Here is a 27,847-nt window from a genome sequence, read left to right on the forward strand (position 1 = left end):
ATAGGCAATACAAAATATCATGCATATAATTTACATATATGCATATGTCATATATATTATATAATATATATTTATAATAAATTTATAAGCAAAACTGCCTTAAAATGGAAGGCTCTTTGTTCTGCGAGCATATTAACCAGGGTATCTGCACATGTAAATCTTAGAATCCAGCTGAATTCTTCTCTGTACTGAAGGGAAGAGTTCTTAGGGAATTCTGGAAGGAAAGGTAAAGAGAAAAGAGTGTAGAGAAGCAGGAGAGAAAATTCCAAGGCTGGGCCTCACCTCCCATGATCCCCAAATCTTCTTACTGTGATCCCTGAATCTTCGGTTAAGACAACTAAATTCGTCAGTGCTTCTTGTGACGGAAGTTTTTGAATGGCAACTCTGGGGCACAGATCCAGCCAGCGTGGGACAAGGAAAGGGGAGGAAGAGTGTGTGAAAAGGGCAGCCTCAGGGAACCAGAAGACATCTTCGGGAGGGCTTTGGCATCCCAAGAAGTGGAATGACCAGGACTCCAGCCAGCGCTGCCCAGCTTCTGAGAGAATGGAAGGCTCCAGCCAACACTGGGTCACACTAATCCAGAATCTGATCAGTGACTCAATGGACCAAATTCTTATTCCTACAAAATCATCTGTGATGGGCCTAAAAGAAGAAAGAAATCAGAGTAAGAGCTCCTCACAAATAACTAACCCCTGCATAGCTAGTAGTCAGCCTGAGGCCTCAATTAATTTTGTAGAAAAAGTAGTTATATTGAGGGAAGCAAGTGGACAGTAGTCCCGATGGTATATGACTCCTCACTGCGACCCCCCCCCCCCATGGTAGGTACCAGACTTTCCCAATGGTATGGAGGACAGCATCACATGCTGTACTTCAGGACTGCTCATTTGTCTCTCACTGAAATTGTGAGTTAAAACATTTCATAGTCACTGTCTTAGTCTGATCAGGCTGCCATAGCAAAATACCATAGCCTGAGAGGCTTAAACGACAGACATTTATTTCTCACAGTTCTGGAGGCTGGAAGTCCAAGATCAAGGTGTCAGCAGGATTGGTTTCTGGTGTGGTTGCTCTTCCAGGCTAGTATACGGCCGCCTCCCCTCTGCGTCCTCACACGGCCTTCCTTCTGTGTACCTGCAGAGGGAGAGAGATCTCTGGTGCCTAGTCCGTCCTCCTCTTGTAAGGACACCAGTCCTATCAGATTAGATCACCACCCTTGTGAACTCATTTAACCTTAATTACTTCCCTAAAGGTCCTATCTCCAAATACAGTCTCATTGGTGGTTAAGGCTTTAAGCTATGAATATAGGGCAGGGAGGAGGGGGCAGGAACAGGGGACACAATTCAATCCATAAGTTATTTAGCAGGTGTTCTGCAGGTTTGCTAGAGAAAAAGAGAGAGAGGATATAAAAGGGTTTATATTCCTGGCAAGCCGACCTAGAGCAAGCATTGCCAAATCATAATATGAACAACTGCTAACATTTACTCATCGCTTACTATGGGCCAAGCACCATTGTAAGGACTTTGCATATTGTAATGCTCCAAACAACACTTTGAAGTAGGTACTGCTTATATAGAATAGATGACTAATAAGAACCTACTGAATAGCACAGGGAACTCTATTCACTACTCTGTAATGACCTATATGGGAACAGAATCTAAAAAAGAGTGGATATATGTGTACGTAAAACTGACTCATTTTGCTGTACAGCAGAAACAAACACAACATTGTAAGTCAACTATAGTCCAATTTAAAAAAATTTATTTAAGAAAAAGCAGGTACTGCTATCATCCTCATTTTAGAGATAAGGGACTTAAGAACAGAGAGGTTAATTGACTCACTAAGATCACAGAGCTAGAAAGTGACTGAGCCAGATTTCAAACTCCAGCATCAAATTCCAGAGTCCATGCACTTAACTACAGCATTAAAATATGGACAAAACAAGCAATGTTTTAAAGGCATGAGTGGGCCCTTTATCAAGAAGTAAGTAGAGTATATGAACAATAATAACCTTCGCAGAATCACCAGTGATGGTTAGATGAGGGTGTAATTGGACTAACGTTAATTTTGTTTTAACCAGCAGCCCTGCTCTATAAGTTATTAAGTTTATTTTAAGTTAGTGCTATAACTTATGCAGACAAGACAATAAGGAAGTTTTTCTTTTTAATTGTATCTTCAAGTGCTTCAGAGGCCTGGAAAACATTTGTCCATTTCTACAGACCTTAAAACCCTGACTTTTCTTTCCATTCAGATGAACAAATAAATAAAAATCAGTATGCATGGCTGATGTCTCTCTTGTTGTATAAACTTGACAGAATCAAAACTCTTCCAATGCTGCCCAGAATGTATTTTCCAGACACGAGGGCCTTTGAGAGGTTGTCCTTCTCCTGGATTCTTCACAGACACATCAGTCACGCTTTTCTTCTCTGCAAAGTCTGGCAGAGGGCCTCGCTGATTGGGGTTCTTCACCTGGAGCCCTGGGTGTGAGCGTCCCCTGGTGAGCAGCTCCTCTTTGGGGACTAAGAACTCCAAACAAGCAGAGCTCAAGGTAGTTGGGATGGGAAGCAAAAACTCTATGACTGAATCCATGGGTTCAGTGGCAAACAAGCCACTTCCACCCCTGGATTCCAAGACCCGTATATTCTGGCTATGGGGGAGATAGCACCATATATGTTTGTTTCAAACGTGTACAATATCCTTCACAGCATTTACAATATCCTTTAAGATAGCATCCCATCCTTTCAGGATGTTGACTCCCATCTGACACAGGAACTGAGTCTTCATAAGCCATTACATTGTACCAGTAAGCTTTCAAAATTTGCCCAGTTGCTTCTAGGTGATGTAGTACATGGTTAGACCAGTTAATTCCATGGCCAAGAGCCCATTGCTGCATTCGCTTTGCTGTGAGAGAAGAGATGCTATGGAAGTCACTGATCAGAAGCAATGCTACGGAAAGTACCATGACGGTGAATAAGGTGTTTTTTGCTCCATAGATAGTGCTCCTGGCAGAAGCATCGTGGGGCAGGGAAGGCGCATCCACACCTAGAATGTATCTACTCCAGTGAGGACAAGTCTCTGCTCCCTCCAAGATGGAAGAGGTCCAGTGTAGTCAACCTGCCACCAGGGCATCAGTATTGATCTCTGGTGCTGACATAGTAAGCCCTCAGCATTGGTGTTAGCAGGGTCAGCCTTAGTAAGGTAAGTTCAGAAACACGAAGTGAGCAAATACTGTTGGAAAAATCACACAGATAGACTTGCTCAACACAGGGTTGCCACAAACCTTCAATTTGCAAAAAGACATAATATCTGTAAAGCACAGTAAAGTGAAGCATAATGAAACGATATATGCCTGTATCCTAAATATATATAAATGTAGATATATCCTAACATATATATTATATATTCTAATATATATATACATATATCTCGTATTGGTGATACATATAATATATATATTCATCTGTTTTTCTGGTGATGCCTAACATGTATCCAATCAAACCACTATCAACTGCCCAAGAGTTGGTATCCATCTGTACTGCTGGCCATCTCTCAGTCTGGACATTGTGTACAACTAAGTATGTTGCTCAGAGCTCTACCCATGGGAATGTTTTCCCTCACCCACGTCCTTCAACATCAACCCTGAGTGGCAGGCACTGAGTGATACCAGCATACAAGACAGAACAATCTGTAAACCAGGCTTATAGTTGATTCCATAGGTGGGTCCAAGTAGCCCATTCAAATGTGATATATACAGTTGACTCCTGAACAACAGGGGTTTGAACTACATTGAGCTTGAGTTTGAGTCCTCTTATAAGGGGATTTTTTTCAATGAATATGTGTTATGTTTTGTGGGACCTATCTCCCACCTTCTGATTTACAGACACATTACTAAGGCCTCTGAAGTATCTGCTACTTTATGAACATCAAATCTAATCATCAAGATGTCATCAGTGAGCTTGGAGTATGATGTTTTGTGGAATGTCAAGATAATCAAGATCTGTCCAGAATAATATGACAGAAAGTAGAATTGGTATAGCCCGGAGGCAAGACTGTGAAAGTGCACTGTTAGCCCTGACGAGTAAAAGCAAACTGTTTCTGGTGGCCTTTACAACTTGGTATAGAGAAAAGGGCATACACCAGGTCAGTAGCTGCAAAGCAAGTGCTCAAGAACATGTCAATTTGCTCCCGGAAAGACACTACATCTGGGGCAGCAGGTGGAGTTTTAGTCACCACTTCATTAAGTTTATAGTAGGCATCACTCGTTCTTCAAGATCAGTGTGACTTTTGCACAGGTCAAACTGGTGAGTTCAATGGAGATGTGATAAGTGTCATGTGTTGTGCAGCTTTCAGCCTATAGATAACTAATATTGTGGCTGGACCGGCCCTTGTGGTTCTTATTATAATTGTAAGATACCCTCAGCAATAACTAATAGGAAACTGAAAAAAAAAAAGAAAATTTTATTACTTTCAAGTCCTAGCAATTACATGGTACACATAGGGTCATACAGCAAAGTCACAGGTAGAGAGAGAGAGCACAGGCCTGATGTTCTGTTATCTAACTATCTATCTATTTATATTTATCTATTTATTTAGCTAGCCGTGCCAGGTCTTGGTTGTGGCACATGGGGTCTTCGCTGCGGCATGCGGGATTTTTTGTTTTTTTTAGTTTTGGCATGTGAATCTTTAGTTGCAGCATGTACGATCTAGTTCCCTGACCAGGGATGGAACCTGGGCCCCCTGCACTGGGAGTGTGGAGTCTTACCCACTGGACCACCAGGAAGTCCCTGGAGTTCTGCTTTTATTGGGGTTGAGGGTGGGCTGCCTAGGATTTCGCAGGATCACTATTTATTGGTGAGTTTAAAATGTAAGAGCAGGACTAGTAAGAACCTGCTGTATAAAAAAATAAGTACAATAAAATTCAAAAATTCAAAATAAATAAATAAAATGTAAGAGCAGGAACCTAAAGCACAAGAAGAGGAAAACCAGGAGCCTAGATGGTCCGTTATCGAAAACAACCAAGATCTCTAACAAAGGAGCTGCTGGGTTGGAGTTGGGACAGCCTGGCTTTTTATCTAGGCTTGCGGCTGGCACTGTGTTTATTCAAGATAGCTGACTTTGAAGAGGATGCCTTGGCAATCAAAGCTTAAATCAGGCACTTGCACTACGAAAACTAAACAAACAAACAAACAAAAAACTGTCAGGGCCTACACTACATATCATCACCCAGATTTCTTTCAAGTCTTTGATGGCAACATTAATTTTTGCACTCCTCCCAGGGATGCAGTACTGTTTCTGATTTACTCTCTTGATGTGAATGGAAACCCTAGGGCCATCTACTTAGCCCTTCCTACCATAGTTGCCATCACCATGGGTCAGAGACCAAATGTGGGGATTCTGCCCCTTGACAACTATGTCCATTCCAATGACACCTTCAGCAACTGGGGAAATAACCACTAGCTGAGTCCCTGGACTCCCTAAAGTTAACAAATGAACAAAGACTCCAGCAGCTACAATTCAGAGCCATCCTACCTGAATTAGGTTCAGAACGTTCTTTCACTTTTGCCTGTTATTTTAATATTGTACATATGGAATAGGCCCAGAAAGGCTGACCAGAGACCAACAAGTTAAAAATAAAGGACGTTCTTCCCATTATATCATCTTTCCCAGTTGTACGGTGTCTTTCTTGGAGGCTGTCAATGTGCTATGTAAATATTAACTCATTCTTCCTTCTGGTTCCCTTGGAAGGCAGGAAGCCAATGTTATTTCATAGATAAAGAAGCTGGGGTCCCAAGGGGTTAAAAGCCTTGCCTGGGATCACATAACTACAGGAGCTGGGGGTGCTGGGAATGGGGCTTGGGGTCAGGAATCCCTGCCGGGTGTCCCCTGACTCCCAAATAGGGCCTTCTTCTTAAGAGACAACTTTGTGTGTTAAAACTCTGTGGGAATCTTGTTCTATAAAAGGAATGTTATGGGATGCTGAGATGCGACATACATTATTCTTCCCCACGTTCATGCAGAGTACATTTTCAGGAGGCAGGTTTAGGACATGTAAGTATTGTCTATAATATTGATAGTTCCAATTCATCCAATTTGAGGACTAATATTTAGCCTAAAAGACCCTTTCAGTGCTGAATCCATGACAATTCTATTAAGAGAAGATAAAAATAAGGAGGCTTAACTCTTGACAGACATCTTAATCTATGCCATTTTATGCATCTGCATTCAGAAAAAGAATGAGCTAAGTTTGGGGTTGACAAGCACCCCGTAGGAATGCATGGCTCTCTGTTAGGTTTTAAGAACCATGCTTACTTCCTCACTCCACTGTCACAATGAAGACTTGGCCAGACCCCTTTTCACAGTTGGCAAAACAGAAACAGAGAGAGAAGTTGATTTTTCAAGTAATTGAGCTGAGGCTGTAAGGATTCCTGTTGTAATTTTAAGTACATCAAACCAAATTCCCAACATCCTTTTGTGTAAGTTTTTAGATGCTAAACGGAAATACGAGGCATGGATTGAGCATCTTGACACTCTAATATCATCAGTCGACACGTGCGTTTCAACAGATAACTTTCAACATTTACGTTTCAACTACCATGTGTCAGGCACTACTCTAGGCCCTGGGGATACAGCAGTGAATAAAACAGAGACCCCGTCCCTCTTGGGGGGTACATCCACCAAAAGTCAAGTTGGTGCCATTGATAAGCTGGGGAGAGAAAGGCTTGCCTTTGAAGACATAGCCTTTACCTGGGAAAGAATGGCTTGAAAACCTCGTTCAACATCCTCTGAAACAACTTCATTTAAATGTCCAAGTAACTGACCAGGTTAAAATTCAGCACTCTGGGTCTCAGATAAGCCTCTGAGAAGCCAAGTTCCCCTTTCTATTTCAGAGTGTAACCAACCCTCAGACTGAGAGCAAGGTGGGTTTCATTGACATTAGTGTCACATCATTTCCTTCACATCATTTCCTTTCACATCAGTGTCCTTGGAAGGAAATGAAACCAATAAGCCACAGTTGAGGAAGAGGAGTGGAGAGAGGGTATCTGTGTGATTATCCTAAAGCCGCTCTGACTTTCCCTGAGATGTGGTTCTTTCCCATAGGAAGTGAAGTCTCGTGGGGAGGTGGTAGAAACCATGGTGGGTGGAGTGGAACAAATTTCTTAAAAGGGAAGAGCCCTCCTGCTGAAGAGAAGACACACAGCTGGGCCCACTCAACAGACTGTAAATTCACAAACTATGCGTCCTGGACCAATTTTCACCTCTCGGCACTTGCCTGTTAGCTCAGCTTATCAGTTCCTGCTCCAGGAATGTATAAAACTGATAGAATAGCATGCATGGGAAATTTTATTTAGACCCAAACATATAAACCACTGGGTGTTTTCAATTTGCTGGTTCTATGTTTTTGCCAGCTGCATAGAAGAGTTCAAATCCTGTTGAAAAGTTTGCTGGAGAAACAGGCTTTTATTCCAGAGGAAGGATCTCATAGGATTTTGGCTTGGTGGGACATTGTGATGACCACTGAGAAATGCATAGAAAGTTTGGATTTCAGGTATTCTTATGTTTACTGTGAAAGCACTGCATTAAAAGGGTGAATACATATGGCTCTGAAACATACATAAAACTAGATTGCAGCCCTTTTTTGGCATCAGGAAGAGGTCCAACGGATTCATTTATAGCAAAACCCCAAAGGCATCACAATTAGAGTCTTTTTTTCCCCTAAGTGATTTTTTTCACTTGCATTCTGCATTTATTAACCTTTCTATCTGTGCTCTCATTGCAAAGGCATAATGTGATCAGTATTTCAGCAACTTCTACCCCTAAGGTAAAGTACTTTGCAGAAGAATATCTGCTTTTTCCAAATTTTCCATTACTGATTTTGTTCCATTTAAAAATATTAGGACTTACTGCCAGTAACCCCACTTTATACGTTATAGCCTTTAAAAATAAGTTTTCCGAACCTGTGTTAATAATGTGAGCACTACGTGTAGTGACTAGCAGTGAGCCGGCACTACTGAGTTACATGAATGAATGAGTATATATGTTCTGTGTCTATAAATGTACAACTTCAGCTGAAAGATAATCCAACACTAAAACTATTTATTCGATTTAAATGTTCCCTTATCATGTATTTAATTTTTGTGTTCGAACTAAAAACTGTGGGCTTTGGGGGTGGATTATAGCTATAATATAATATGGCTCTAAATGTTCTACTCATTATTTACAAAAATGAGTTCTTTGTGGGAATAGCTAAGCTTAACACTTAGCAACAGAAGCAGATAACTCTTCTGAAATAGTTTTTTTAAAGAAACCAATTCCAAGTACAATAGGTTCCCTTCTATCTTTCTCTTCTTCTCAATCTCAGCTTAATCTTGCACGAATCTCCAGATCTTCGCTCAAGAGCTTCTCCCTCCACTTCAATCCTGCCTTGGAGTCAACTCCCTTCTATTTCTAGTAACACACTTTGGGGGAAATTGGCTTTAAAAAAAATCTTACAGCTTTTTTCAGCAATAGGTTCTGAACTTCAACTTGCATGAGAGCTCATTCCTGTGACCAGCTTCTATCAGTCTGTGGCTAAAGCAATTCTGCCCAGAAGTGTGGCTTCCTTTACTCAGCTCTCTTATCTCCTTTCCACGGGGGAAAATTAAGAGAGTGATCTGCTCTCAGAGTATAACACCTACCTCCCTTCTCTGCTTTGCGACTTTCCAACCTCCCATCACCTAATGGGTAGATTCTCTCCAGTAAGATGGACACTGTAGAGGGATGGGAATCTCCAGGCCTCTCTTCCTGCTTTTCTATTTCCCTACCCCCTCCTTCCTCCAACCTCTCACAAGAGATGAGGATTTCCTAACTTTATTGGTGAGAGCCCAGGACATTCATCAGGTCACATCTGCCAGTGAGCAGGTTCATGGTGCCTTTAAGGACAACACAGGTGGGCAGATCTCGCTCATCAGCCTCCTCCTGTAGACTATGCAGAAGCTGTCTTCTCAGAGCATTCATTTCTTTTCTCCACCTCTTCCACCTCTAATGGCATGCTAAAATGGGCCAGGGGATCCAGACTTCTTTCTAGTTTTCTCCCTCCCCGAAGTTATATCTGAGTGGCTTGTGCCAAGATTTAGATTCAGGATAAAACGCAGACGATCCTCTTAGACTGTGAGCCGAAATCACATGCTTCAACTCAGTTTCACCACAGAGTCAAGCACTGTCTGGTACTAGGGCCTGTTCAGCTATAAATAGAGTGGTACAGGGGGCCTCTCATTATATGAGAATCCATTGTCTGGGTTATTTAAGAGAAGCAAAGTCTTCTTAAAGCAAACCTATTCATTAATAAACTGACAACTTATAAAATTAATGTCCAACCAAAGACCCTTTCTTTCAAGACATTAGTATCCATCCTACCAGCATTATAGCAGATAATAAATTCAAATATAGAAGAAGTGAAAAGCACTTGTAAATATTACAAAAGATGCAGGATTTCATGAAGTTGATGAAAGCAATACTGCAAAACTGCTTGAAATATATGTCAAGCCAATAATAAACGGGGAGGCTTCCCTGGTGGCAGAGTGGTTGAGAATCCGCCTGCCAATGCAGGGGACACGGGTTCAATCTCTGGTCCGGGAAGGTCCCACATGCTGCAGAGCAACTAAGCCTGTGCGCCACAACTACTGAGCCTGCGCTCTAGAGCCCGTGAGCCACAACTACTGAAGCCTGCACGCCTAGAGCCCGTGCTCCGCAACAAGAGAACCCCCACAATGAGAAGCCCGTGCACCACAACGAAGAGTAGCCCCCGCTCACCACAACCAGAGAAAGCCAGCGCTCAGCAATGAAGACCCACCTCAGCCAAAAACAAAAATAAATTAAATAAATAAATTTATTTTTAAAAATAATAATAATAAATGGGGATAATTTGACCAGTTAACAATTGAAGAAGAGAAAATAGACAAAGATGATGACATAAAAGATACAAAGCACGTGGAAAAATTAAATAAAATTTTTGAATATTTTTGCAAAAATAGCCCTTTTTCTGATTACATCAAAAGTCAAATGTGAAGTCAAAGATATTTTATCCTACCATTATACAAGTGCCTCTAAAAATCATTAGCTCCCTGTTTGGCTTATCTATTGTTGCCTAACAAACCACCCATACATTTAAAGATTTAAAACAATAACAATGTAACATTTCTCACAGTGCTATTGGATGATCTGGTAGCTCTTCTGCTTCACATGGTCCTTTTAAGATTCTTAGAAGTCTTCTTGTCTAGCTGAGAGGATCATTGAGGTAGTCCTTAAATCTTTCTGACGCCTTAACAGAGACATTGACCCGGAGGTCATATTTTACTAATAGTACCCTGTATTTCATCCTCAAACCAAGGCCATTTTTTACTTGGAGAGACTAAGGATGGAAGCAATTTTATTATCAAACCCACAAGTTCTAGTGCCTTTTTAGTTCTTCTAAATTCTGCTTGAAATCTAAACAGTTCCTTCTTTGCTTCAACTGGCTCTTCCTGGACTTTACCATAGGCATCTAAAAAGAGCCAGATTTCACTTTCAACACACTGTCCAGAACTCCCCTCAGCCAGATCCCAAGTTCATAAGCTACCCTTTCTATTTATTTCACATATTTCCACAGGCAAATAGTTTTGCTAATTGTTCTACCAATACATAACTCGGGTTCTCTTTCCTTCAGCTTCTAGTAGGGTGCTCCTCACTTCCCTTCAGTCTCCACTAACAGTCTCTTCGTCATTTCTGCAAATTTCTCCATTCTTCCACCAGACTCAAAATCAATGCCACATGTGGTGGCAGGACCCCACTTTGAGGTAATAGTTTCTGTTTTAGCTATCTATTGCTACATAACACACCACCCCAAATTTAATGGCTTCTCACAATTTATTATGACTTCTTACAACTCTGTGGGTTGACCAGGAGGTTATTAGGCTTCACATGTTGTAGGCTTGGAGTTAGATGCCTATAAGATCTAAAATGGACTCACACACATGGCTGGAAATTGGTACTTGCTACAGGCTGGGAGCCCAGTTGGACTTGGCTAGAGGCCTTGATTCTCCTCCAGGGAGGCTTCTCTACATGGTTGCTTATGCTTTCTCACAGCACGGTGGAAGGTTTACAAAATGAAGCATTCTAAGAAGACAAGGTCCACTGTGCAAGGACTAACCAGTCTTTCACTTGCATCACTTTTGCTAATGTTCTATTGGTCAAAGTTAGTCACACGGCCAAGCCCAGAATCAATGTGTGAGGGGACTCACAGGGATACAAATAAAAAGAAGCTTGTTTCATTGAGGGCCACTAAAGTAACAGTCTATCACATCCTTCAAATCAACACTCCATTTATTTTTGGTTGAGCAAATGATTTAGTGCACAATTGTCATTATAAGATCATTTTGTTGACCATGAAACAAAATAAACTAATTTTTCTAAATCTGCCTTTTATTTATCAAAAATCATACCTGTCAAACCTGTTTTACATTGTCTACTATGAAATTTTGTCCTCACTTTAAGTGAATTCCGTTTGAGTGGCCTTTTCCTAGTATTAGTTATCTTCGGATATAAAGAGTCCTGTATTTTGTTTCGCATTTAGTTTTTGTGCCTTGAATCTCACTCTCAGGTCAAGAACCCTTTGCAGAAAAGGAGTGAGTCACAAAACAGAATTTGGGCCATCACTAGTCCCTGGAAATATCTTAACAGCACCAAAACATCACCCCTCATCCTGACATATCTTTTTTTCCTTTACTCATAAAGAAGAAATAAATGGTCACTTTCCCACCAGTTTTCTAACTAGGCACTGATAACTAGGTGTGGCTTGAAATTATTTACAATGGTACTTTCCTTGTCAAGCCTTAAAAACCTACAGCTCTTACAAACTGATTCAGTAGGAGAATTCTACAGATATTAGTGCTAAAAGGCCGAGAATCTTTATAAGGAACATTTTGAACCAAGGTATACTTTTTAAACAGAGGTTTAATTTTGTTCTCTGATACATGTTTAAGCTTTGAAGGAGACTTTAACGAATAAGAGTACTTTATGTTTCATAATGCTACGAGTCTACACTTAGCATTGAATACCTGGGATATGTCTTCTTTATACAGAGACAGAAAAAAATCTAAAATGTTTGAATTCACTGAAACTTAGGAAACACTCTACCTTCTTATTTAATCCTTGAGGAAACGACAGGTAATTTTTTTTAAGGGATTTAAAATCTAGCCAGGAAGCATGTATGCTGACCATTTTGATTTCCTCCCCAGAGATTCTCAGTTTAATCATATAGTAGTCAATGTAACACAAGATTTTTTTTTACCCCAGCATGAATCTGAGAGGTAATGTAACTGAAACTCTCTAATCAAATGCTTCCACAGAGCCAACGATTTCAACAGTGCTGTGTGGGGCCTCCCCAAGAGTGTTGTTCCCTATTCTTTCATCTCCTCCTCTTAGATAGATCCGTCATTTTTCCAGGCCTGAACTTTCTGTTCCTTTCACATACCTTCATAAGCACTTAACAAAGGATACCCCCCAACCTTGGAGTTTTGTCATTTTGCCTTCAGTTTCCATGACAATCTGGGTTGTTTTTAAAGGAAATATAATTGCTGCTTCAGTACTAGCTCTGTTTCCATCAAACTTGAAAACAAAACTGCCAAAGGCCAGTGAGCTGGTCTATCACCAACCTGGAAGGTAGGGCCATTATTAGGGATGAGCTTATGAGAAAGGGTCAGGGTCTGGGTCCATGGGTGAATTTCAATAGCAATTCCTCTGCTAACAGACATTTCCCAGAACCCAAAGTGCACCTCAGGAAGTAATCCACCCTATAGTGAACTCTTTCAAGAGATGGATAGTGTCCTATTTTAAAGAGTCTAGTGAGAAAGAGATTCAATGGCTTCCTTCAGAAATGTGTCCCATTCATCATGCCTTATCAGGAATTCCTTCACATCCCATAATAATATGAAGTCTCCCCTTTGTCCCCTTTCTCTCTGACTCCTCACTGCGCTAAAACACTAACCGTTAAGTCATTCACAGCTACCATTCGTGGGGCAGCCACCACCTGCCCACAGTACATGTCGACACTCTACCAGGGACTTTATCATTTAACCACTACAACACTACAAGGTAAATATTATTAGCCCCATTTTACTGATAATGAACTAAAGCAATAGTTCAGAGAGGTTATATTAACTTGCCCAAGTTCTCATGGTCATACAGCTAGTAAATGCTAGAGCCAGCATTTAAACCTCATATTCTTTTTTCTCAGTTAGTGATAGAAACTAAGGAGATGTCATGATTCCTCTTAGGGAGTTAACACGATTCTGCCGTAGAATGTTTACCGCATGTTTGACAAGGACCCTTGGTTTACAATGGCCAGGTTGACATAAGACACAGTGTCTCAATGTCGGTAAGTCAGTGAAATAGCTCAGAACAGAATTTGGAACACATGTAACCCAGACCACCCAGACACTTGAACAACCTCATTGGGATTTTAATTTTTTTTTCTACTTCTTTCTAATTTGCGGTTCACAGAGCACTCACAGATGGCAGAGCAGAATCAAAACTCTAGGGATTCAGTGGATTATACTACTTCACCCACCAAAAGAATGGGTATTGGAGTCAATTTGTAGACTACTGCTGGATTCTTGGCCCCATGCACTAAATAACTGGTCTAAGTTGGAGTCCTAGGAGGACAAATTGATGCAAAACCACAGATACAGAAAATAGAAGGGCAGTAAAATCCAAAGGGCACTGTCTCCCTTTCTGATAGTCAAATTCACCAAAACCAAGTTTCTGCCTCTTTACAAATGAGGTATTTCTCCAGACACTGCTGGACCATAAATGACATGAGGATAGGAAACCTGGTGTCTTAGTCCCTACCATATCACTGCACTCTGCAAAGTGGTGGCCATATTGTCAGCTCTCAACAGATACTGAATGAATCACTGCATAATCTAATAGTGTGTGGAATTTCCCTCCAATTTAGAGTCACTTGTTCTACAACTAAACAAGGTGTGTGGTATGTGATCAAGGATGAAAGTGGAGGCTGATGGGATGCCAGCCTCTCCCCTGTACTCCTGCGGTGGGCTGTGATACCACTGCCCCCACTGTGGATTCCGATTCTAAGTCTCAGATTTCTGGAAATTTCTGTGACATGAGGAAAGCTGTTTTGATACTGCCTCAGGAAACAGTTTCATCTTTCCATTTGAGTTAAAAACAGAAGAGACGGAAGGAAATCACTATAACACCCAGTTCTGGGATTATTTCAGGATGCCCAAGTAGAGAACACCACTGCTCTATCTCTGGGTTGCAGTCTTACATATGGGGCCTTTACTAAGTGGAAGCGGCCTCTGCAAGCATCAGTGCTTTTTGCTCCTGTTTTCCTCTAGCGTGTCTTACCTTACTTTTCTGCTAACTTCCTGAAAGCCAGGCAAAAGAAACTCACCTTTTGGCATGACTGCTATGATGGGTTTTGTAGCTCAGCAGCTAAACAATAGGTATTAGCAACCAAAAACAAAAGGAATGAACACCACCTAGTAAAGAAGGCCAGAGAAGTCTCAACTTGGTTCTGGAATGAACGGCAATATCCTTCAAAAACACTTTGCCAAAACAGATATCCTACCCTACGTGAACCTTTCAAAAATTTCAATTTTCCTGTGGTTCCACATTGTCTTTTTGGTTAGACCTGTGATATTGTTAAGGGCAGGAAACATATCATGTTTATATACATTCCAGTGAACCAAGTATATTCTGATTGTTTGACTCATGTTAAGGAATCCAAAGGCATTTTTAAAAAATATCAAGGAGCTCTTAAGTTTATAAAACAAATATTAACAGACCTAAAGGGAGAAATAGACAGCAATACAATAATAGTAGAGGACTTCAATACCCCATTCTCATCAATGGATACATCACCCAGACAGAAAATCTATAAGGAAACATTGGACTTAAATGACACCCTAGACCAGATAGACTTAAGAGACATTTACAGAACATTCCATCAAACAGCATCAGAATACACATTCTTCTCAACTGCTCATAGAACATTCTCCAGGATAGAGCACATGTCAAGCCATGAGAAAGTCTTAATAAACTTTGAAATCATATCAAGCATCTTTTCTTACCACTGTGGTGTGAAACTACAAGTCAATTACAAGAAGAAAACTGGAAAACTCACAAATATGTGGAGATTAAACAACATGCAAATGAACAACCAATGGGTCAAATAAGAAATCCAAAGAGAAACCAGAAACATCTTGAGACAAATAAAAATGGAAACACAACATACCAAAACTTATGGGATGCAGCAAAAGAAGTTCTCAGAGGGAAGTTTATAACTATAAATGCATCAAGAAAAAAGAATGATATCAAATAAACAACCTAATAAGGAACTAGAAAAATAAGAACATACCAAGCCCAAAGTTATTATAAGGTAGGCAATAAAGATCAGAATGGAAACAAATGAAATAGAAACTAAAAATAAGTAAATAAAGTAAAAAGCTGTTTTTTGAAAATGTAAGCAAAATAAACAAATCTTTAGCTAGACTAATCAAGAAAAAGAGAGGAGTGAAACAAAATTATAAAGGAAGGAGGGACGTTACAAGGATGAGATACAAAAACAAAGGAGCATGAGAGACTACTATGAACAATGACATGCCAAAAAATCTGATAACCTAGCAGATATGGACAAATTCATATAAACATACAACCTATCAAGAATGAATCTTAAAGAAATAGAAAATCTGAACAGATCAGTTCCTAGTTAAGAGATTGATTGGTCATGAAAAATCTCCAACAAGGAAAAGTCCAGGACCACTTGGCTTCATGAGTGAATTCTACCAAATATTTAAAGAAGAATTAATACCAGCCCTTCTCAAACTCTTCCGAAAAACAGAAGATAAGGGAATTTTCCAAACTCATTTCATGAGACCATAATTACGTTGATACCAGAACCAGACAAGAACACTACAAGAAAAGAAAATTATAAGCCAATATTCCTGATAAACGTAGATGCAAAATTCTTCAACAAAACATTAGCAAACTGAATTCAACAATACATTAAGAGGATCATATGCCATGATAAAGTGGCATTTATTCCAGGAATGCAAGGATGGTTCAACTTCTGAAAATCAATAAATATAATAAACCACATTAACAAAATGAAGGATAAAAATCATATGAACATCTCAATAGATGCAGAAAATGCATTTGACAAAATTTAAGGTTCATTCATGATTAAAAACTCTCAACTAAGTGAGTATAGAGGGAATGTACCTCAACATAATAAAGGCCATATATGACAAGCCCACAACTAACATCATACTCAATGGTGAAAAACAGAAAGCTCTTCCTATAGGATCAGGAACAAGACAAGGATGCCCATTATCACCATTTTTATTCAACATAGTATTGGAATTCCTAGCCAGATATATTAGGCAAGAAAAAATAAATAAAACTTATCCAGATTAGAAAGGAAGAAGTAGAACTGTCTTTATTTGCAGATGACATGATATTGTATATAGGAAACACTAAAAATCCCTCAAAAAAACTGTTAGAACTAATTAAAAAATCAGTACAGTTGCAGGATACAAAATCAATATACAACAATCCCTTGAATTACTTGAACAAAAATCAGAAAGAGAAATTAAGAAAATAATCCCATTTATAATTGCATCAAAAAGAATTAAATACCTAGGAATAAATTTAGCCAAGGAGGTGAAAGACCTGTATGCTGAAAACTATAAAACATTGATGAAAGACACTAAAGGAGACACAAACAAATAGCTATTCTGTGCTCTTGGATTAGAAGAATTAATATTACTGCAATGTCCCACTACCCAAAGCAATCTATAGACTCAAAGTGATTCCTACAACATATAAATAATTCATAAAACTCAATAGAAAGAAAAACAATCCTATTAAAAATAGGCAGAGGATCAGAATAGACATTTTTCAAAAAAAGACATACAAATGGCCAAAAGGTACATGGAAAGGTGCTCAACATCACTAATTATCAGGGAAATGCAAATCAAAAGCACAAAGAAGTATCACCTCATAACTGTTAAAATGGCTATTAACAAAAAGACAAGATATAACAAGTGTCCATGAGGATGCAGAGAAAAGTGAACACTTGTACATTGTTGGCAGGAATATAAATTGGTGCAGCCACTATGGAATACAGCATGAAGGGTCCTTAAGAAATTAAAAATAGAACTACCATATGATCCAGCAATCCCTTTCTGGGTATTTATTCAAAAGAAACAAAATCACTATCTGTAAAACACATCTTCACCCTCACGTTCATTGTAGCATTATTGACAATAGCAAAAACATAAAAACAACCTGAGGGTCCACTGATGGATGAATGGACAAAGAAAAATATGATAAATATAAAATAGAATATTATACGGCCATAAAAAAGGCCTGCCATTGGGACAACACGGATGGACCTTGAGGGCATTATGCTAAGTGAAATAAGTCCATTGGGACAACACGGATGGACCTTGAGGGCATTATGCTAAGTGAAATAAGTCTGTGAAAACTGATAAACAGAAACCTCATTTAAAATGGGGTTTCTGTGAAAACTGATAAACAGAAACCTCATTTAAAATGGGGTCAGGGGGGCTTCCCTGGTGGCGCAGTGGTTGAGAGTCCATCTGCTGATGCAGGGGACGCGGGTTCATGCCCTGGTCTGGGAAGATCCCACATGCCGCGGAGCGGCTGGGCCCGTGAGCCATGGCCGCTGAGCCTGCGCGTCCGGAGCCTGTGCTCCGCAACGGGAGAGGCCACAACAGTGAGAGGCCCAGGTACCGCAAAAAAAAAAAAAAAATGGAGTCAGGGGCAGGGGTACTTCCCTGGTGGTGCAGTGGTTAAAAATCCGCCTGCCAACGCAGGGGATACGGGTTTGATCCCTGGTCCAGGAGGATCCCATATGCCGCGGAGGAACTGAGTCGTGCGCCACAACTACTGAGCCAGCGCTCTAGGGCCCACAGGCCGCAACTACTGAGCTTGCGCACCAGAGCTACTGAAGCCCACTCGCCTAGGGCCCGTGCTCCGCAACAAGAAAAGCCACTGCAATGAGAAGCCCACACCGCAATGAAGAGTAACCCCCCCGCTCACTGCAACTAGAGAAAGCCGGCATGCAGCAACGAAGACCCAAGGCAGCCGAAAAAATAAAAAGTAAAATAAAATAAAATAGAGCTGGGGGCCAGAAGGGGGAGCTCTCACACTCTACCACTCAATGTCAATTGCAGATCCAACAGGAAGAGAGGTACATTTTCATCTCCCACAGGAGGAAGGTTACTACTTTACTACACAGCAGAAGGGAGGAAGAATTTCTCCTTGCCTGATAGCAGGCCAGCCAATAATAGACTGTCACAATTCAGCCAGTAAAAAGCCACTACACTTAAAACTTTCAGTTTCCGCCAATGGACTCCTTGTTTATAACAGCCCGTTCCAACTCCCCCTTCTCCTCTATAAAAGAAGGTTCCTCTCCTTTGTTCTCTGAACTTGCCTGTGGTTCACTATAGATTGCATGTCCCAAATTGCAATTCTTTGCTCTTCCTGAGTAAACCATTTTGCTAGTAAAATAACTGGCTGTTTTACTGTTTTATTGTTTCTCAACAAGTAACAGAAAGACAAATGCTGTATGATCTCACTTGTATCTGGAATCTAAAAATCAAAAACTGAACTCACAGATACAGAAATAGTTTGGTGGTTGGTTGCCAATGGCCATAGGTAGAGGAGTGGGCAAAACGGGTGAAGGTGGTCAAAAGGTATAATCTTCAGTTATAAATAAATAAGTCCTGGAGATGTAATGTACTGCATGGTGACTGTAGTTAACAATACTGTATTGTATATTTGACAGTTATTGAGAGAGTAAATCTTAAAAGTTTTCATCCCAAGAAAAAACTATTTGTAACTATGTGTAGTGTTAGGGGTTAACTAAACTTATTGTGGTGATCATTTTGCAATTAATACATGTATCAAAGAATTATGCTGTATACCTAAAACTAACACAATGTTATATGTCGATTATATCAATAAAATGTACATTATTTAAAAAAGAAAAAATATCAAAGTCTTGTGGTAACCATTCACACATAATTTACGGTTCTATGACTTAAGGAGCCCTGGAATTGGAACCACTTGGGAAGACCCTTCAGAAAATGAACTTGAATAGAAACACACCACCAAACAAAATTTTCCCCTAGGAAGGAAAGCAAAAGGGGGCTTAAGTGTCTAATACCACTAGGAAGTAGCCGTCCACCAGTATGTAGTGATAAAAAAAAGTACTACCATATGACCCAGCAATTCCTACTCCTGGGTATAGATCCAAAAACACAAAACTACTAATTTGAAAAGATACGGGCACCCCAACGTACACAGCAGCATTATTTACAACTGCCAAGATACGGAAGCAACCTAAGTGTCCATAAACAGATGAATGGATAAACAAGATGTGGTATACATACACACACACACACACACACACACACACACACACACACACACAATGGAATACTACTCAGCCATTAAAAAGAATGAAATTTTGCCATTTGCAACAACATGGATGGCCTTGAAGGGAATTTTGCTAAGTGAAATAAGTCAGACAGAGAAAGACAAATAGTGTATGATATCACTTATATATGGAATCTAAAAAATGAAAGAAACTAGTAAATACAACAAAAAAGAAACAGACTCACAAATATAGAGAACTAGTGGTTACCAGTGGGGAGAGGGCAGGAGGGAGGGGCAAGATGAGGGTAAGGGATTAAGAGGTACAAACTACTATATATAGAATAAATAAGCTACAAGGATATATTGTACAACACAGGGACTACAGCCAATATTTTAAAATGGAGTATAACCTTTAAAGGTTGTGAATCACTATGTTGTAGACTTGAAACTTATATAATGTTGTATATCAACTATATCAATTTAAAATTAATTTAAAAATAAAATAATTATTTTAGAAACTGAAAAAAAAGAGGTGGAAAATATTGAATCCTGTTTGATCTCTTTTAAATTCAGTTGACATCACTGAATTTAGCAGTATTTCCAAAATGTAAAACAATCTGTAAAATTTAGCAGTATTTCCAAAATGTAGAACAATCCATAAACTCCAGGTAAACCATATGCAACTTGCAAATAGAAACGTCTTCTTCAAAGAGCTTAAGTCAGAGAAGTTCTAGAAAACCAGGCTCTCTCTAAACTAGACAAAAAGTAAAAGCAGCCTTAAATATGTTAAGTAACTTTATCCCATAACTAATTCTCATATTTTTATATAAACCATTTAATTTTTCCCTGTTAAATTGTTTTGATAAAAAATTCCAAATATACCCCAAAATAGAGTATAACAAATACCCAGGTACCGGTTATCCAGCTTCGATACCCATCAACATTTTGTCATGCTTGTTTCATGAATAGTCGTTTTTCCTTAAGCTAGGGTTTATTAAAGCAAATCCAAGTTTTCGAGTCATTTTGCCACTGAATACTTCGTTAGGCATCTAAAAAGAAGAAAATATTCTATCACATAACCATAATGCCATTAACACACCCAACAAAATTATGATACCCAACTTCGTAAAAGTTCCTCAAATACCTAGAACAATCTTTCTTACCATAGGTTTATTTGAAACACTGTATAAGGTTATTATGTGACTTAGGTCTCTTTTAAGTTTCTTTCACACTAGAGCATTCCTCTCTCTCTTCCCTTTTTTCTTCCCATGCTATTGGGTAGTTGAAAAAAACTGGGTCCAGAGTCCTGAAGAACTTGCCACACCCTGAATTTGGTTGCAAAGCCATTTCTTAAGCTGTAAACCCCCTGGCTAGCTATGATTTCCAGAGGAGCATCCTTTGATATTGTGGACACTCTGTATTGCCTCATTTGGTGAAACTGGTGGGCGTATAACCTGTGTCCACGCTACCCTACTCTTCCCCTGGATCCACGTGGAGGAATGTAACTAACCACTTGGAACCCCAAGAAACAGCTTTTCTCCAGTGGAGATCCCTAATGGGTTTCCTAGGAGAGCTGGAAAGGAGAGAGGTGTTCCCACAATCCAGTTAAAGAAAGAGTAGCCCAGGGCTGTGTAGGCGCTCTGCCAGGAAAGAACAAAAGTTGATTGTTAAGCAAAAAAAAAACAACCAAGAGTGTTTGTGTTCCAGAAGAGGAAGCTCCTATCACAGACAAAGCTGTAGGACTTGCAGAGGCTCAGCAGTAGGGGCTCCACGTCTCTTGTTGGAAGGCAAGTAGCAAGAAGTAGCCGGCGGTGCTCGCATGTATTTGCTTGTCTACCCAGCCCTGCTCCTTTCTTTGTATTTACAGACACGGAGCCTGGATCTGCAGATTAGAAACAAGAATACAGATGAAGTTCCCGGCAGCTCAGAGCAAGCCAGCACCTTGCTCAGGATGCTGGAGCTCCTGGGAGCGAGGGATTTATGGGCTGGCCAGGGGGCCTCTTCTATACACCTGCCCAGCAGCACTGGTGGCTCATTTTGACCACATCTTGCATACCTGCTTCAAGGTGATTTCTTCTGAGTTCCCGCTCAATCTGGGTTGCTTTGAGGGTCCGGTTTCGTCACCATAATCCAGAGGAGCCTGGTCAGGAAGCCCTGGAGTAATTAGAAATGAAACTCCAAGGTACACCTTTTGACTAACTATCTAAGAGAGCAGCTCAAATGCAAACATGCATGTGCTTTAGTTTGAATGAACACATGATGGCTGACTGTCAGCTCAGTGCCAGGCTTGGTGCTCAGGACTGGGACATATAGAGAATATTCCAGACTATTCCAGACCTGCCCTCCCAGAGCTGTCACTCTGGACACAGCTGTGCTCTATCCATCCCTGATCTGTCTCTCTTTTTTAAGTACTTCCAGAATGGAGTCCAATATAAATTTTTATTCTGTAATTTATACTCCTGTTGCTACTGCCCTATACTATAAATAGATAATAAATCATCTGGGGCAGTTATGTAGTGTCTTTTGCACAGGACTTTAAAGCACTTCACAAACACTGACCATGAAGAGTAAATTAATCTGTAAATGAATTCCTACTTTACAGATGGATAGTAGCACGAGGACGTTTAAAGTCAAGAGGTATCAGAGGAAACTTCTGACTTCACTGTAATTTGCATTATGGTCCTCCTCCCTGGAGCCCTGTGTCCTCCCTGTACGCAGCATTGGCAGCTGAAAATAATATGACCCTCTCCTCCTCTCCCCACCTCCCCCGTATTTGAAAATCTGGGAGAGGTGATTTTTAGTTGTCATAATAATGGTGGCAGATGCATTAGTGATACGTAAATGCCAGAAGCCTGGATGTTGTTTCTCCTGCACAGCAAAGTTTTCACAGAGATTTTCCTGCCCCAAATGCCAGTAGCCCTCTGGGTGGTCATTCACCCTGGTAAAGTGATCTCTTACACCCTTCCCAGTTGACAGTCTATGCATATTGGTCACTGACAGTCCAGTCACAGACAGATGAAGTTCTACACTCAGCTGGTCCAGCCCAGGCTTGATGAGAGGAACCGGAAGGGAGCAGACAACTGGCGTCAGGGGCTCTCATTTGCAAGTTTTTCAGGTTACTCAGCTTCCGTTTGGGAAGGGCCCCAATGTTTCACCCAAATTTGCTCCTAAATTCCACACAAGAATCTAATGTTGGCAACCCTGTCAACTTGTGTTAAGAGTATCATCAGCCCAAGGTCAACTCTTTTAGAAGCCAGTGGGTCCCAGCTGCGAGTGGAGCCTGACTAACCAGCAAGTTGCGCTGTCCTCAGAAGTAAACAGCTGGAGCCAAGCAACAAGGACAAGCAGAATAAGTTTCAGGTTTCTAAACTCCTGGCCATCTGTACACCTGAACTTCCAGGTGGTCTTGGAGGGTGACCTTGTGCTGTTTATGATGCTGCAGTCCTTTAGTAAATTATGTCCTGCATGCGCTAAGTGGACTAAAATGATTTACTGTGTATCTTACCTACAGACTGGCTCCTTTAAGTCCTAGGGAATCAATCACTCTTAGAGATCCCAGTTAACTTTACCATGTTCTCAAGAGCTCAGCCTCAAATGAAATACCTCACACTGAAGGATAAAAAAATCAAGCTCCAAAGACGGAGTAATTATTTTTCCAAACTGTATGTCTGAATGCACACACACAAAAAAGATATCCTCAAAAGTTTTCCAAAAAATAACACAAAAGTATAGGTAGAGTCAACTTAACCAGAAATAACTATTAATTTGGGTGCTTTGAGGTAAGTTGAAACAGATTTAGTATTTCTTTTGGTTTCTAAAAGTTGGTGTCTTTAATTAAAAATAAAAACTAGGGACTTCCCTGGTGGCACAGTGGTTAAGAATCCTTCTGCCAATGCAGGGGACACAGGTTTGATCCCTGGTCCAGGAAGATCCCACATGCCGCGGAGCCACTAAACCAGTGCACCACAACTACTGAGCCTGCGCTCTAGAGCCCACGAGCCACAACTACTGAGCCCACATGCTGCAACCACTGAAGCCTGCGTGCGCCTAGAGCCCATGCCCCGCAACAAGAGAAGCTACTACAATGAGAAGCCCACACACCGCAACAAAGAGTAGCCCCTGCTTGCCGCAACTAGAGAAAGCCCATGCCCGGCAGCAAAGACCCAATGCAGCCAAAAATAAATAAATAAATATAAATTTAAAAAACAAAACTAAACTAAAGCTAGATAACTGGTATTTTACTAATCAAGTCTTATTTCTGGTACAGCTATACAAACTAAAACACCACTCACGGCAAATCTTGCACATTTTTATGTGAATGTTTGTTTATACTCAGCTCATCTGGGCTCCACACCATAATATCCTGTTCCGAGTTAAGTAATCTTGTTCCGCAGTAAGTACGCATATGTGTTGATTTCTCCTCGCAGTAAGTCCTTTCCAAATGTCTGGCAGAGAATCTTGATGAAGTGGGATGGCCCCAGACAGTGGCCATCAGACCAGGACCACATGCTAACACCTACCACCATCTCTGGAGGTGTGATCATTAAGGGTGCTAAGTGGGCCACCCCAGACTCAAAAGATTCCAATTGGTTTTCTTTGACCTTGGACTTGGAGCAGTGAGATGTTGTGCATAAGGCAAAGAATCTGAAGACAGGTGACCTGGATCCAAATATCAACTCCACCATTTCTTGCTGTGTCATCACAGGAGAATCACTTAAATCCTCTGAGCCCCAGTTTCTCCTATCTATCTATCTATCTATCTATCTATCTATACATCCATCTTCTTTCTATCTTCATCTGTCACAGCAGGTTGTGGTAAAGGGTAAAAGAAGATAAAGAGGGAGGCACTTTGAAAACTGCAAACCTACAAATTAATGCTAGTTGTTGAGATGGTGATGCATGGACTAGGGCTTGGGGACCAGGACCAACCCTGGGCTTTCTACCTTCGGAAGGTTTCTCGGATTTGGAGTAAGAACGAGGCAAGGAGCGTGGGGCAGGGGACCATGAATCCCAGGATGGTTCCATGAGGTGGTCCCAGGGCCAGGTCAACGTGGTTGGTTATTTAGTATGAAACAAATGAGTGCAACCTCTGGGAGGAGGAGATTAGTGGTAACGTGGGACATTAAGTTGGGACTTGAGGGCACCAAGAGCTGGATAGACCTGGACGCTACACTAGAGGGACGGCAGAGGGAGGGAGTGTGAAGTGAGCCTGATTCAGACCTAATGTGGCCATTTCTGGACCCCTATTTTTTCATTCTCCTTATGTGCTGTTGGATGCAGAGACCTTCAACTTCCTGCTTGTTTACCCCTTAAAATAATTTTTTTAACTATACGTCTTTTCAAATTATTCACTTGTGCGTATTTCAAAATGCATACTAATACTGTCATTTTACTAAAAAAAAACTATGTCTTTTCACACCTATTTAAGTTAACGTCTAAAACATTTCTTCATCAGTTTAAAGAGCTACAAAGGATATAATTTCTGGTGAAGTGGAAATACTAAACATTTAAAAATAAAATCCTAATATGACTTTTTTCAATGTTTCCAGTACAATCTAATATCACAGCCATGTGATATCCACCATAATTCATTTTAATATACACCAACAAGCTCGTCTTTTATAGGCAAACATTATTTCATTTACTCCTTAAAGTTGTATTTCCACTCCACTTTCTTCACATAATTTTATGTTAATGTGATCTATTTTATGCCTAAAATTCTTTTATTGATCACCCATAATAATTATCTGCAGCAAAAATATGTATATAACTTGAAATTGATCTTGCACATTTTAATTAATTTGAAATTAATTTTTAAACCCTGTAGCCAAATAGCTCTAGGTATCAAAGAAATAATTCTGGACTGAATTAATAGTAATTCAGTCCAGAATTATTTATATGTGATTTATCAAATTAATGTGATTTATAGATCCTATTAATATGTGATTTATCAAAATAGAATTCTTATAAATAATTATTAAACATAAAAAGTACAATTTTATTGGAAAAACTACTTTTCATCAGACTTCTTACTAAATTAGAAGGGGTTCCTCATCAACATTATTCCCATTTTACAATTATTGTTGTTACAGTTATTGTAAGCACTGTGAAAACTTTTTCATGAAAATAAATATATGAGAATGAAAGGAATTTTATCATAGAAATGTCAATTACTGAGCTCCTTCTGATAGGGTAATCTATCATCAAAATTATTTTTAATCTAATCTCTGACAGCTCAATTAGGTCTTCCCTCAATTTTCATGAAAGCAAAGAATTAAAAATCATCTGAGTTGCAAAAAAGTCAATAGACTCATTCGCTTTCTCAAAAAGCAGCATTTTGTCTGGCACCCCAGAGATTTGTGGGCCCTGGGGCATGCATGATAGTAAGAAGAGGAGGAGAGAGAAGCATGTCTCACCTTTATGAAGTGGCCTTTGTAGGAGGGGAGACCCTCCACCCCACTGGAATGGCTTACTGCCATTCAGCTCTCGGCAGAGTGATTTTAGGAAAGCGTGCACATGCAGGTTGTGGATCTAGAAAATTTTTTTTAATCCATGTACCCTTAGCAAGCCTTCACACACCCCTATGGATGTGGGTGCCCAAATGTGAAGGCCACCCCCCTTGGAATGACCCCACTGACCTGGGAGCTGAGTCTCAGTGGAGCTGGCGACCCTGGACAGCTGGAGCTTCCCTGACTTCTCCAAATAGCCTTCTCCAAACTGGGTTTGGTGGGACATTAGTGGCCTTTGAAATGTTAGGGATTCCTAGTGAAGAGAGACCTGTTTTTGACCTGTTTTTCCCAGGTCAAAAGCATTTGGGAAAAGCTCCCTGTCATTTCCCCCTCTTAGAGATTTGACATAAAACCTGAATATTAAAGGCCAAAGAAGGCTGTTTAACTTTGTTTAGTGCAGAATTTCCCAAACCAACTTGATCCCCCGCCCCAATCTTTTCCCCCAAAGAACACATAGTTACATAGAGAGAGACTTGAAGTCATCTGCTCTGGTCCACAGAGCTCCAAGCTGAGTCTCCTGTGTGTTGCCTATGTGGCCTGACCTGTTCAGGACAAATACTCTTTAAACTCTCCAGGGGGACCTGAGATCAGTTTGTTTTCATGGACTGTTACCTGCTACCTGCTACGGAAATGTTACCTTCTGCCCCAGCTTTCCTACTGATGTTATCCATTTTTAGATGGAGGTTCTGGTACAAACAGGAAGCCTTCTGTGCTACTGATGCTGGGCCGCCCCCACTGCAGCCATGAACTTGAAGTATTATGAGCAACTCTCAAATAACCACCAGTGGACGGTCAGCTTCGTGCTTCCTCAGCTGTCTTTCTGGGCTCCACAGTCATTGACAGCGTGGGCCAAGCCAAGAGAGGGTTATAATTAGATGTAGAGTAAAATTAAAATCCAAACATATATGAGTGGTGAGTATGTATGAGACAGAGAGATTGTGCCCCATTATATGACTGTTTTTCATTACTTCCAGAGCCACGTGGATTTTAATCAACTGGTTTGAATTGTCCATCTTCTCACTGCAAAACACAAAGTGTAGGCTATACTATCATGATGATGTTGAGAATACACAGTTCAAGTATCACCGTTGGGGAGAGAAGCCCCTGAAGTTGTTTACTGCGTGGGAAAGAGGGTTGGGTTACCTGACTTGGGTCACATTCTGGGACATCTTAGGCATTTGATCTAAGACACCACCACTGAAGATACACAAGAACAAGCCCCCGCTACCCTTTCCCTTTATTCAGCAGGAAGACTACAGGACTTCAAGTTAGAAATGAGTCAATATTCTATGCACAAGTCCTGAACATTTTGGTTAGCACTGAGATCCTAATTAGACTCTCCACTCTTGACTGCAGCTCAAAATTCAAACAAATCAGTCATACCTGCTGGAAAAGAAGGTTGGAGAGCGAGCCTGTGCAGTACCTCTGTTCTTGGAACACAGGAACCATAAAGCCCGTCTGCCTGTACCTTCACTCTGCGCACCTGATCAGAACGAGAGAACTGGTTAGAACCAAAGACCAACTATATGGATTACTGGTTCAGCCTCAGCGCAGATTGGCTTTGCTCTTTGGAAACCTCTGCTCTCACCTGTGAATCTGTAAAACAACGAATGCAGTTTTATAAGCCTCTGCAAATCAAGGAGAACAGAACTCAGAATAGCTGGAAGAAACGAGATAAGGAATCAAAACTAACTTTTAATCTTAAAACCACTTGAGATTTCTTGGAAAATTATCCCCCCAAAACTCCCTTTTACAAGAAGACAAAGGGAGCAGAAATTAAATGGTTTGCCTACAGTCGAAGGGAGAGGGCACAGCTGAAACATGATGGAAATAAGAGCTCTCAGCCCGTCAGGTCACAGGTTCTAGGGGTTAAAGTTCAGAGAAAACTGCCCATGAAGTAC

The 27,847-nt window shown here is 40.5% G+C and overlaps 1 long non-coding RNA gene across 2 annotated transcripts; it reads right to left on the reverse strand.

The window, feature by feature from the left end:
- Window positions 1–135: 135 nt before the first annotated feature.
- On the reverse strand, window positions 136–27,561 carry LOC307182237. Of its 2 annotated transcripts, XR_013827154.1 has the most exons (5): window positions 21,494–21,569; window positions 20,344–21,319; window positions 1,004–1,128; window positions 309–642; window positions 136–214 (listed from the first exon to the last, which is right to left on the reverse strand). It is a non-coding gene; the product is annotated as an uncharacterized lncRNA (long non-coding RNA). The 2 variants fall into 2 exon arrangements; XR_013827153.1 differs by lacking the exons at window positions 20,344–21,319; window positions 21,494–21,569 and adding an exon at window positions 27,330–27,561.
- Window positions 27,562–27,847: the final 286 nt, after the last annotated feature.

The sequence above is a fragment of the Stenella coeruleoalba genome (genome assembly GCF_951394435.1).
Source record: "Stenella coeruleoalba genome assembly, chromosome: 2".
Classification (NCBI taxonomy): Eukaryota; Metazoa; Chordata; class Mammalia; order Artiodactyla; family Delphinidae; genus Stenella; species Stenella coeruleoalba.